We start from the raw sequence: 12,624 nt of genomic DNA on the forward strand, positions 1-12,624 counted from the left end.
GTTTTTAAGCATTTGTAAAGAAAAGCTGGGAAGGAAGTTAACTAACCAAGGAGGGTCCCCAAGAGAGAGACAGAGGATGGCAAAAGCGCAACAGTAGAAGGAAAAGATGGTAAAGAATTTGTGTGCCCCCTTGACTCTCCTGGGTTTTTTCAGATGCATAATTCCTATGGTTGGTGACCTGGTGGTTTGAATGTCAGAGCCCATCTGAACCTTGTCACCACAACAACCTATACTGATGTTACTTCCAGGGGAGATACACTCACTGGAAATTAAATATCCTGGCACAGAAAGGTTTTTTAAGTAACTGCTCTTTTCTTCATTCTTCCACTCTTGCTAGTAGCATGCACATTAAAAATAGCTGAGGAACCACGCACACTAATAACACAAACCACAAGTGTTTGCATTAAGTTTTACCGACCTCATATGTAAATCAGCCTGTAAAGCCTGGTAGCCCGTTATATACTATTCAATTACTACAGCAAGCATCCATCCTATGCCTTTCACAGTGATCTGTAGCCTGGAACAGGTTCATAAACAGCTCAGAAAGGCAGCTGCTGTAGATTTCACTTAACTCCTTATCTATCTGCTTTAAACGGATTAAATGACTATGTCATTAAAATGCTCAAAGTAAGCCTTTGATCATAAACTTCTCATCATTTTACAGTTATTGAATCTGATCCCTAATGAATCTTATTCTGCCATATTTCTGTCTCTGCTCCCGGCCTTGCTCCCCATTAGTCCTGGTTGCTCAGTGCTCATACAACTGCTTTGTATGCCTGACCACTGCCTCCTTACAGCCCTCGATTGTAGCTGCTGATTGCCCAGCCCAGAGGAAGGATGAAGTGCAGGAATTTCATTTGAGGTAGGGTCAGAAAGAGCGAGAAAATAATCCACAAAATACAAACCACACCAAGCACCCTCTCCATATTCACTGCACGGCTGCGTGACTGCAATTCCTTTCCGAGGGCCCCGCGCACCGAGCAGAGAGGGGGGCTTGGGTGCTCTGCTCTCCAACTTCTTACAGAAAAAATGATGTTTTATCTACATAGTAAAGGGATACAAGAAAAAAGAAAAGCACTACTGAGATCAAGGGATTTTCTGCCACAGCACACCAGCAGATTCTATCAGCTGGTGATGAAGGATGTGCCTGATCTCAGTATGTGCAGAGGTGGGGGAAAGCTTGGGGTGTCCAGCACAAACACCAGACACCAGCCCATGTCTAGGCACAGCAAGCAGAAAGCCACTGCAGGTCCTGGGAAAATGGAGGGAGACAAAACATCCAATGCCCTGGTCCATACATGAGCCAGTAGTGCTGGTGGCAATCAAAGCAGTACAAATGTTTACTTGTCTGCAATGATCGCTAGAGATGGGTACCACTGAGGCCATTCTGCATTCCAAGTCTTGCTCCAAACTCAGTCAGGCTACAAAACCAGCTATTAAATGTGCTGCTAAATCTCATTTCTTGCACCAGTTTAGTTTTGGCAAACCCAAGGGCCCACACACAAGGGCTGGCAGGAGGAATCTGCAAACATTAAAGATGATAAATAGAGACGATCTTCTGACCCTACTATAAAGTAGATTTTACAAAAGTACTGATAGTTTCTAATATCAGCATATGATATCCTAAGTCCCTGTATTTTCTCCTTGAGAAGAAAACAACCATGTTCTGAAATTACAGAGATTTTTTTCTAGGGGAGTTCATTTCCATCAGGCACAACAGGAAGAAAATGCCCAGGAATTCATGTCTAGCTGTCATTCAAAACAATGTAGAAGAATTCCATGATGAAAGTGGCTTTTATCCTTTGGCAACAGTAGGCACAACAGGGAAAAAAAGAAAGTCCTAGTAGCCACAGGAGAGGAAAGGTACTGTGCAACATTACATGAGCACCAAATGCTTGTTTCAGCTGTGAACTTCAATAAAGTCACATGAAAGTGTTAAACTGAATGCTGAAAAACTGCATGTTTGATATGGAAGAGGCCCATTATGTCAACTTGCACAGTCCTTGCCAATGCAGCACACTGACTAATGTTAATCATTCTGTGTTCTAATTATCTTACCATTATAGCAATTTCCCTGATGATCATCCTTTTCCCCCCCCCCCCCCCACTTTGCTGTTGTTCAGTGGTTTTCAATGATGCAAGCTGTAAGGCTTGGACCACCTCTTGGCCATTCGAGTGCTTCCAAAGAATACACCAAAGGGTGTGTTATTATCTCTCTCCATCATTCCCTCGGCTTTCCAGGACATACTTCACACTTTTAAACAACAGGATGGGAAAAGAGGCGGGTGCTGCTTTGCTTCTGTCCCCTCACATGCTGTGCACTGAAAGAGATTGGCTGTGGAACCCTCCCAGCTGCCCCAGTGCTAACCTCTGCTAGCCCTGGTCCTCTGGCAGAGTGCACCAGTGTTGGCTACGATGGGACAGCAGGAACCAGCATCTCTTTGCTATCACCAGCTGGAGAGAGGCTGCCTTAGTAAATGCAGCAGAGCAAGAATGGATTTAATTTATTTTCTGCTTTACTCCAATGGGAGAGAGAAAGAGAAGAAGCCAGATTTACCCAGTGGCCTCATTCCTACCCCCAGAGCACGAATTACTTGCAGATTTCACAGTGAGTAGATAGAAGCAGGGACACAGACAAATTCCTAGAACCAAGGAAGTGATTGGTCTTTTCTGCCTCATCACCCTCATGTACATATTGTGACATTTTAATTAGTTTCCCCCATGTCTGACAGACATCCTGCATCACGCAGGGAAACCACAGTTTACTTCCTATCCTCACAAAATTTGAGGTCTTTAAAAAAACCCACCAAACAACCCCAACCCAGTTCCCTCTCCCTTCATACCCAAGCAATTCAATTACCTGCCAGACAGCACTAAGAATCCATTAGAGAAGAATATATTCTGCATTTGCTGTGGAAATCTCCTGGTGATCTTATCAGTCTCTCAGTTCAAGCTTCAAGCTCAATTGTTTTTTCTGCCAGTGCAAGGAGACTTCAAGCAGCACTGAAATCTTTTCAGATGGGGACAGTCGTCTCAGCTTCATTTCAATTTTACAAGAGTAAGAGAGATTTGTGGATAAACTGAAACAATAAGAGGAATGGCTATGGGGCAATCTATTGGATTCTGAACAGCTTTGAGTTAACTGCTCCAACCAGCAAATTCAACATTATCCTGAGCTGCCTGCCTGAAGAAATAAATACTTCAGAAGCAGCTTTTCCCAGATACAAGTTTTCAAGTTATCATTGAGTAAATCGGTAGAAGGGCATCATCTCTAACTTTCACACATATCTAAAGGACTCAGACTATCTTTTTGATCCCCTGGAAGCAGGAAACATCAGTAACAAGCATTAAGTTGAACGAACTAGCCAAGGAACTAAAATGGGAAGGATGAAAAGAGGAATGCACTTGGTGAACTGACTGACAGGTCTGCTTTGAAGCATGTCCAGTGTTGCCTTTTCTCTGGGATGCTTGGGAGAATGGACCACACAAAAATCTCCAGATACAGACAGAGATCTGCCTTAGCAGTGTCAACAGAAGCATCACACTCAGAAGATGTCAGAGATCTTGAGAAAGCAGGAAAGTCAAAAGACACTGACACTCAATCCTCAAAATGCTTGGCTGTAGGAGTTACTGTCTATGTGCCACCATGGCACAGCCACTTGGCAGCACTGGGGAAACCATTCCATGTCATACAACCACTATTCCTTCCCCCCATCACCTGAAGGGGCTCCTAAGGAATGTCAGTCTGATTGTAGCATATCCAAGGAAGAAGCCCCAGCTCACACCCACTGTCTGCTCTCCCTCCTGAGCAGGCATTTCCCCCCCTGTTTGGTGACATTTGCCATCCTTCTGACCACACTCCAGCTGGATTCTGTTGAGCCACTCTAGGTGATATTCCTATTTTACACCCATCTGCATCAAGTCATGTACACGTTTAAATACTTCGACACGCATTCCAATAATCGTCTGCAAACATATATATACATAAATAAAAAATTAAATTCCCCAGTGTTGTATTCAAATGTTCAGGCAGCTCCACCATGTTAATATTAATCATAAGAGCTCACACATATCTAATCACACTTTTCCTTGCACACTGAACAGACTGACCTCTGAGCAAGCCCTGACTCCTTGGGAAATAACCTTAAGGTCAGCAGCTCTGGCTGTGATGGATCTAGAGGGAGAGCAGCTCCACAGCTGAGCTCCTTTGCAGACTGCTGTCAACAGCTTTTCACATCCCTCTACTCATAAAAATGAGAAAATTTCTGTAATTACTACTGATTGGAACTGTGGTAGCACTGCACAGAGAGAAAGAATGTATCCACTGGGAGACAACCAAAAATACACAAGAGGACCTCTGGGGAGCTCATCCTTGCTGCACAGCCTTCATGTTACTGGTTTTTCAAGTTTTTCATCTTACTAGAGCCAGAAGCACAATGAACCCCCTTTTCAAAAGCAGTCTCTTTGTTCTGAAAGGTCACAATCTCAACTGAACATCTTCTGTCATGTCCAACATGCACAACAGCTTTCAGGGAATTTTTATTTCGTTTTAAATGTCCTGCCAAAAAAGGAAAGAACGGGCACAGAGCTGCTGCATCATTTAGGAAATGTGGGGTTTAAATGCTGATTAGAGGAAGCAGCAGAGTTCCAGACAGAGCTGAGCCCTGTGCTTGGGTGAGCAGGGCTGTGATGGATCACCTGGGAGCCCTCCCATCTGCATGGAACACAGCTGGGCTTTCCTGACACCTCCCCTCCCAAACACACAGAACCCCCTCATGGGATACTGCTCATTTTATTGAAAAAATATGAAGGGGATGCTCTTCCCATAGCACTTCACTTACCCTGCCACTCCAACTGTCCATCCTCATTTAAACAGAACAGTCTTTCTACCTAAATTAGGCATCATCTTCCATTCCACTGTCACCTGTCTTTCAAATCTAGCTAAGGAAGCTGTCAAAAACAATTACTTTTTTCTGACTTGTCTGGATCCACGTCTCTTTAAAGTCTTATCAAACAACAGCAAATGGAAATTGAGCCAAATTTGGGCTAGGAAGGGCCTGCATCATGATCTATGGTCAGGGTGTGCTGACAGAAATTCTCTGTTATTGGGCTGTTATTTCTCCCCACTTACCCCCAGGCACACCCTGAGCCTGCACTGCCAGAGGAACACTCAACACTGCACATCCGAGTGACAGAGGCACATCGAGTTTCCTTCCTACTCTTGGAAGAAATTCTTCAGAGAAAACCCATTTTTTTTAATGTAAATCTCTGCCTCCAAGTGTCACGGAGGTGGTAGGTCAGTGTGATCAAAGGGAAGAGTTCTGGGATATGTAAGATAATGTACCAACATCTCACATGCTTGAATCTCCCTGACAGAGGTCACACAAAAATGTTTCTCTGATGCTCACTGCCACCTCCACCAGTGCCTCAGCTCAGAGCATCTCCCCATTTCCTCATGTATATTTTAACATTATTACAAAACACTGCCCACTCTACACTGTGACATGAAACAGGCAGATTTTTCCCCTCCCCCTCATCACACACTCAGAGAAAACATTATTAAATTCTGACTTATTTCTTTTCCATAATCTGGGTGACACATCCTGGCCTTTTGTCTCCTAGAAATGGTGTCAAGTTTTACATATACCAAGTAGTAAAGGAAAAATATGGCACCATAATCAGAGTGCCTTTATCAGAAGAATAAAACTGCCGAAGAATATTACTGAAAACTTGGACTTTACAAAGCCAGACCACAACAGAAATGGCAAAGACAAGGGCAGCATGAAACTGTGACCTTTTACTTTGTTTTAATCAAAAACTCAAAAATAATTGGGTCGTCAACCAAAGGCTGAAATGGTAATGAGTAATGAAAAGCTAAAAGCCTAATGTGGAGAGAGCTGCAACTTATGGACATGATAACTCATAAAAGGCTGAGACAAAGCACAAAGCTTCAGTAAACAAACCTTTGTGAAGCGTTATTTGCGTTATACAGGTCTAAATGACATTTTTGTTTTGTTTCTGTGACATGGAAGCAGAATTCAAAGCAGCAGAAAAAAAATAATAGAAAATGAAGAAAGAACAATTGAAAACTAATTTGTGCCACTGAATGACTACAGTGAAAAACAAGATAACTATAAAGGGACAGTCACTCCTATAGCTTCCTGAAACTTTGTTGTTTCTTTGTGCAGTAAGTAGGATTAGAGGAGTTTAAAAGTGAAGTCTCATTTTAAAATGGTTGTTTCTCTCTCATCAGCCTTGGCTTTCACCCACAGGCTGATTCTGACGATCAGTGAAACACACAAAAGGCTTCTGGAGTTGCTACTTACTACTTCACTGTCACACATTGCAAGTTTTTGGGTAGGAATTTAAATACAAAACTGAGAGTCTGAATGTGCAGTTGTAGTTAAAATTACTAATTTTTGTACACTGTTGCTCTTTTACCATACAAGAGCACCAACAAGGAGTGGTATCTCTGTCCCCATACTCCCATGAAGGCCATGCACACACCCCAGATTTAGTGGTCTGGTGCCATGAAACCAAGCCTTGCACAACTTTTAAAACATCACCATTTATTCTGCAACACCTGTTCAGAAAACCAAGGTTTGTTCCAAGCCATCTCTCTTATACCACAGGAGGACTGGAACAGCTTCCTGCTGCCTGCCCCTGCAGAACACACGTGCTGTAGGAGCAGCCTCCTCCTTAGTGTAGCAGCATCCTCATCTGCATTTTGCATTCCATTTTTCTACTCCAGCATGGATGGCACCTCCTAAAGTTCATGCTTCTCATGTAGTGCTACAGCGACCTTTTCCAGCAGGACATTTCCCATGGCCCAGCTCTCCCTGCCTGCTCTGAGCTCCCCGTGCTGCTGCTCAGGTGCTGACACTCAGTGCACTGACCTTTCCTGTTTCAGAGCTGCTCAGGAAATCCAGTGCTCACCCTTCCTCCCCCTCTGCTCATCTAATGAGCTTTGTGATGCCACACAGCCGCTGATATTTTCAAGGGTAGTGGCAGGGGAACATTAATGAATTTATTCTGGATTTTCGTGTTAAATGTATTATGCAAATGTTAATCAGTTTCTGCAGAACTTTGAGAAAGGTGCTGCATGAAATAAACAATACGGTGGCAGCTCTGGCAGTAGAATTTATAGAGCTTCAGGTGTTTAATATTCAATGTGCAAATTTCTCTTAAAAAAAAAAAACTTTAAAGGGCATGTTGGTAAAATTTTCCTGCACAAATGTGAATTTATGCACTCGTAGTCCCTGATGTTAACAAACATTAGCAAGTCTGTTCTGTGCGTGCCCTTGTTTCATTCGACATCCACTTTGCACATCACATTTATCAGGGCCACCAAGGCCATCAAACAGCTCCTCCTTGAACCACCTCATGACAAACCTACAAGTAAATGACAGGTTTATGCTTCTCCTCTCTGCTCCCATGGAATGTTTTTAATTTCTGTTAATTCTAATAACAGCAGTGGATTCAGAATTAACACATACAAATATTTGCATAGCCCCAGCTAATTCAGCGTCACGTAATCCCCAGGGGCTGGATCACAGCAGGTTCTACACTCCTTCCATTTTACACCAGTTCTAGGATTTCCTGCAGTACCTAATCCACACAAGATACACAATGTTTTTTCCCAAATAACACATATAATCCTTTCAGCACAATTTATGGGCACATTATAGGGGAAGCTCTTTTCCTTCCCATTCATTTGGGTGCCACTTCAGGACATCCCCTTAGCAGCTCCCTGTGAACACCAGGGACACCCATACAGAAGAGCAGTTCAGACTTCATTTCTCCTCCCCAGCTCAAGAGATAATTGAAGTGAGGGTGGTGTAACAGCACAGGTATTGCTCAGGCCAACCACCAGGACACTCTGGGTGACTCCACGGTGCTCCTCTGCCCCTCTGCTGCTGCCATCCCCAGAACCAGACTCATTGGCCCTTCTTCACTCAAAGCCAGCTTCCTGTGTGAATGTTCTTCCCTGTTTTCTACAAGCATTACACACCTCTGATCTGTCATAAATCAATACCCATGATGTCTGTTTATCATGGTTTTTTGTTGCTGTTTTGAGCAAAACTGCAGAGTGATCCCCAGAGTGGTCTCTGCATATGTATGATTGAGCAGATACATTTAGGTACAATTCCTTAGGTCAGTGCAGACCTGATGCTGCCTGTGGAATTTAAACAATAAGCTCTGCCTGTAAAAGATGAGCTTATTGCAGATCAAATCCAGGAGTCTGTGGAATGGATCACAAATCACTCTGTTCCTCATCCACTCCCACACACTCCCATGAACTGGATGAGTGGGGCAGCACAATATGATCCAACCTTCTGCAGTCCTGGACCTGCACTTCTCTTCATCTTCTCTTTACAGGTGTCCTGCTGTATGCTCTCAGTTATTCTATCTCATAATTAAGTCCCTCCGGAGTACACGCAAATTTGTTCCTACACCTTGCCAAAAGCAGTACCTGATTGAAGAGATGCCAAGTGATTTGCCCAGAACCATCTAAAGAAGCCTTCTAGATAGAAAAAAAAAAAAGGCTGAACTTAGGTGAGGTTTTCAAGAGGGACCAGCTGTGCCACAGAAGCTAGCACAGACCTCAGCACACACAGAAGAAATAAAGAGAGAAAGTTTGTGAAAAGGGAGGGCATGGAGATAATCCAGGAAGAAGACTTGTGAGCATTTGAGAGGCCAATTAGAGAACCTTGAAAGGTTGACTACGTCCTTTTAAGTTTTATAACAGTGTAAATGATTCATTCATCATTCTTCACTGGTCACAAAATGAACAGTTAGACTGTTAAATGACCTCAGCTTTGCCTTGGGTTCTTAACTCCAAGCTAGTCCCTGCCTGGCTGCCAAAGCCCTAACCATAAAATGAGTCATAAATGCTTAAAGAGGAGAAACATTCTCTGTCCACCTTCCCCTGGGGTACAGCTCCCAGATGTTTTGTTATTCCCTCAAAACACAGCACTAGAAGAAGGAGGCCAACCCAACCACAAAGGTGGAAGAAATAAGGGGAAAGAGAAACATGTGAATGCTCTGGATGTTCAGCACCTCTGTCAGTCATGGATATCCCACTCCTGGAGAACTAAACCCAGCAGGCACTTTCCTCAAGAACACCATAATAGGCAATTCAGTCCCTTCTATTCCAACTGCAAAGTGCAACATAAATTCCAGCTTCTGTCTGGGGTGAGCTTTCTGATGACTGTCCCTACATTATGTAGTTAGCTCTTCCTGAGCTTCAGAATAGGCAAAAACCAATCATTTCAATATGTATGAATACCACTGCATTTTTGAGAGTGTTGTTGTCTTATTACTGACTGGCAGAGAGGCTAAACAGAACCAGTTACTACTGTGAGTAGGGACGTGGCAATTAAAGTTGGACAATCCAGAGTTTGTGCCAAGTCAGGACCCTTTCCCACAGACAAACTGCCTTTGTTGGGTTTTGCCTACTCCTGAGACCCTCTCCCAGTTTTCTGTCAGGTTTTCTTGACTGCCAGCATCCACAGGTGATTCTTTTTACTCAGAAACAAGCCAGAAAATACAGACTCTTTCCATTTAGCCTCATAAATACACATGCACACAATCAGAGGGATTAGCCTGCCAGCTTGGCTATGGGACTAGAGGTGATTTCCAAGCCCAAACACATCCAGTGAGGAAAAAACCCCAAACATCTACTTGCCTTTTATCCATACAGATCCACTCATCTGAACTCTAACTGGAGTTTCATTTTTCTCACCAACCAGCTGTGAACTAATTATGAGGACTTTAACTAGTCCTGCTCCCTCTCCAAGCATATGGATCCAATTAAGTCAAACTGCAGCTGATTTTAATCAATCTTCCTTGAAGCAGCCAACCTTGAAGAATCTCTTCTTCAGCTGGAAGAGTAGAGGAGAGCAGGAAAAGCAGGAGAGTAGTATTTGCATAAGGAACACTTCACATCCGCTTGGTTGCCTGTAAACACAGGGCTCCTAGCAGTAAGAAATGCTAATTGAACACTCCTAACAACTCTTTCCTCCCACTTTATCCAAAAAGCTCTGATTTGATCAGTCTCTTTTGTTCCTGGCATCAAGCTGCACCTTTCCACCAGCACCTCTGGAATATGGTTCAGATCATTTCAGATAACTAAACAAACCAAGCCTTTCTGAGAAATCTCTGCCTGCCCACCATGGGCCAAGCAGTAGCAGCTCAGATTTCCTGGAAATGTTTTTTTTTTGCTTCATTGAAAGGAAGAAGGGTAGAGAAGATAAAATTGTGTGTTTAAACCCACTCTTTTCATATTATCTGAATTCCTCTCCTGAGTCATGGTTTGAAATGTTTTCCTTAAGATAATATCCTGGGCACCAGGGAGGCAGTCTCAACCGGGTGTCATTGCTCTACAGCTCTACAGCTCCTGTGTTTTTGTAATCTGAGGTTTTCATTAGCAGTAAAGACCTGGCCAGTGAGTGATATCCATGCTAAAGTCTTTATACCAGTGAAGGAAAATCAATGCATCCTGCAGCTAGGTGTCAAGAGGCAAGGGGGTTTTGCAAGATAGGGTGTGTGGAGGTGGAAAACGTCTTCAGGCATAATTCAAGCTGTCCCCACACAAGCACAGAATAAAAAACTGTGTCAGATGTTATACACCCAGCTGTGGAGAGCTTCAGCACCTCAGTTCATTCACTAATACTGAGCTCAAAGAGAGCGAGTCACACACCAAAAGCACATTTCCAGGTGCTCCTTTGTCCTCTGCCCAGTCCATCAGGGTCCCCTTGCTCACAAAGTGGGCTTTTGTGCAGTAATCAACAAAATTCCTGTGCCAATTCCTGTGCCTCAGATACAAAAGGATGTGAGAGGAGGAATTTCTTTACAGAAATGGAGATGAGACATTGGAATGTACTACCCAGGGAAGTGATGGATTTGCCTTTCCTGGAGGTGTTTAAGGGAAGACTGGACATGGCACTCAGTGTCATGGTCTGGTGGTGTTGGGTTGTAGGTTGGATTCAATGATCTGAGGTCTTTTTCAACCTCAATGAGTCTGTGATTTGGAGACAGACATTTTTGAAACTCCTTTCCACACCTCAATACATTCGAACTGACATTTTTAATTATAAATTATTAGCTGTATCTCCCTAGGTTTCATGCACCAAACACAACTTCATGAGCTCAACAGATTCAGTTCAGTGTAAAGCACTCAGAGCCTTAATTCTACAATTTGTCTCTTCTGAATTCCCAACTTTAATATGTCCCTTCTACATACCTTTCCTTTGGTAGACAATTCCAGGAGTCAGAGGTTTTCATTTACAAGGAGGAACTGCAGATAAAGCTTTGTCAGAAATCACTCTCATTCTACCTGGTTTAATGTCAGTCCCTTCTCCTACACTTTTATTGGATTTGAAGCCATGCTTCTCCCATGTTTGTAGTTTTAATCATCTTCCTGTTCAGTAAAACTTCCTTGTGACTTCTGCATGTAGTTTGTCCTGGTTTTTTTTCCTTCATGATACAGACTTTATTTTAACCCATCATTTCCCAATGTTTTCTTTCAGAGGTGGGAATAAATAACATGTCAAACTAGTAACACTTCAGTGTCCTTATCTGAGTGTATAATGACATTTTCAGCACATTTGCTCAGCACTGATAGAAGAGGTGAATTTCTAAACTTATCCTTAACTTCGTGAGTTCTCACTGTAACAAACCTTTTTTCAATGTGTTTATAAAAAGAGTCATTTTAAGCTTGGCCTGTCAAGGTATTTGATTCACAAGGTGAATAAAAATTGGGAAGGCTGTTTTTCCCTCCAAGGAGTTCTTGGCCATTCAGGTGGGCACACACTGATCAATACTGACACTTTAGCATTCACCTGACATATTCCAGTACTTGTACTTTCCTCTCTACTCCTTCTCTTTCAAAAAAACTACTTTAGGCATCAAGTCCTCTAAAACACAAGTAAAGTGAGACTTTAAGGACAGGGGGAGCTACCTCCTGTTAAATAAGGAGTTAAAGCCACGTCCTCAGCCTTGGCAAGGGAGATAGAAGAGCATCATTACCTGAATTCAGCTCACTAACTCAAAGATTTCTCTTTCCTAGACCTGCTGCTCAAGACTTGGCATCTCAAGTCACTTGGTTCATCCTTGTATGAACAAAGCAGATCTTTGTGATATTTCCAGACACCACAAATAAAATAGGGAATTCCTCTGGTCAGGGCTTCTTAGGAAACCAGTAACCACTGTAAGACCATGTAGGCAGATTAACCATGACCTGAGCTGTAATCTGCTCTGAAACCAAAGCTGCTCCTGTGTTTGTTGGAGACCTAAGCATCCAAACACCAGCCCAAAGCTTTCATCACCTTCTGATGACTGAAACCCAATTAAAGGAGAGCAGGGTGACAGGTTTCACACTAAACATGGCTTAGCAGTGATGCTCAGCAGCTCTTAGCTCCCTGCTTTATCAAAGCTGTCACTTCCCCTGTCTCCAGGAATGGGTTATAAAAATAAAAAATTTTGATTCACGTCTAATAGGTGTCAAGATAAAATCAATGGTCTGGCTGAAATCTGGGTAATTTCAAACCTGCAGGTGTTCTACCATGAAGCAATTTGAAAAAAAATGGGAAGAAAAAAAAGAAAAATTAAGATAATAGAATG

The 12,624-nt window shown here is 42.9% G+C and overlaps 1 protein-coding gene across 3 annotated transcripts in view; it reads right to left on the reverse strand.

The window, feature by feature from the left end:
* The window catches only part of MAD1L1 (mitotic arrest deficient 1 like 1), a 346,214-nt gene that overhangs the window by 140,461 nt on the left and 193,129 nt on the right, over positions 1 to 12,624 (reverse strand). The gene's annotated exons all lie outside the window — the stretch shown is intronic.

Source organism: Poecile atricapillus, chromosome 14 (assembly GCF_030490865.1).
Source record: "Poecile atricapillus isolate bPoeAtr1 chromosome 14, bPoeAtr1.hap1, whole genome shotgun sequence".
Lineage (NCBI taxonomy): Eukaryota > Metazoa > Chordata > Aves > Passeriformes > Paridae > Poecile > Poecile atricapillus.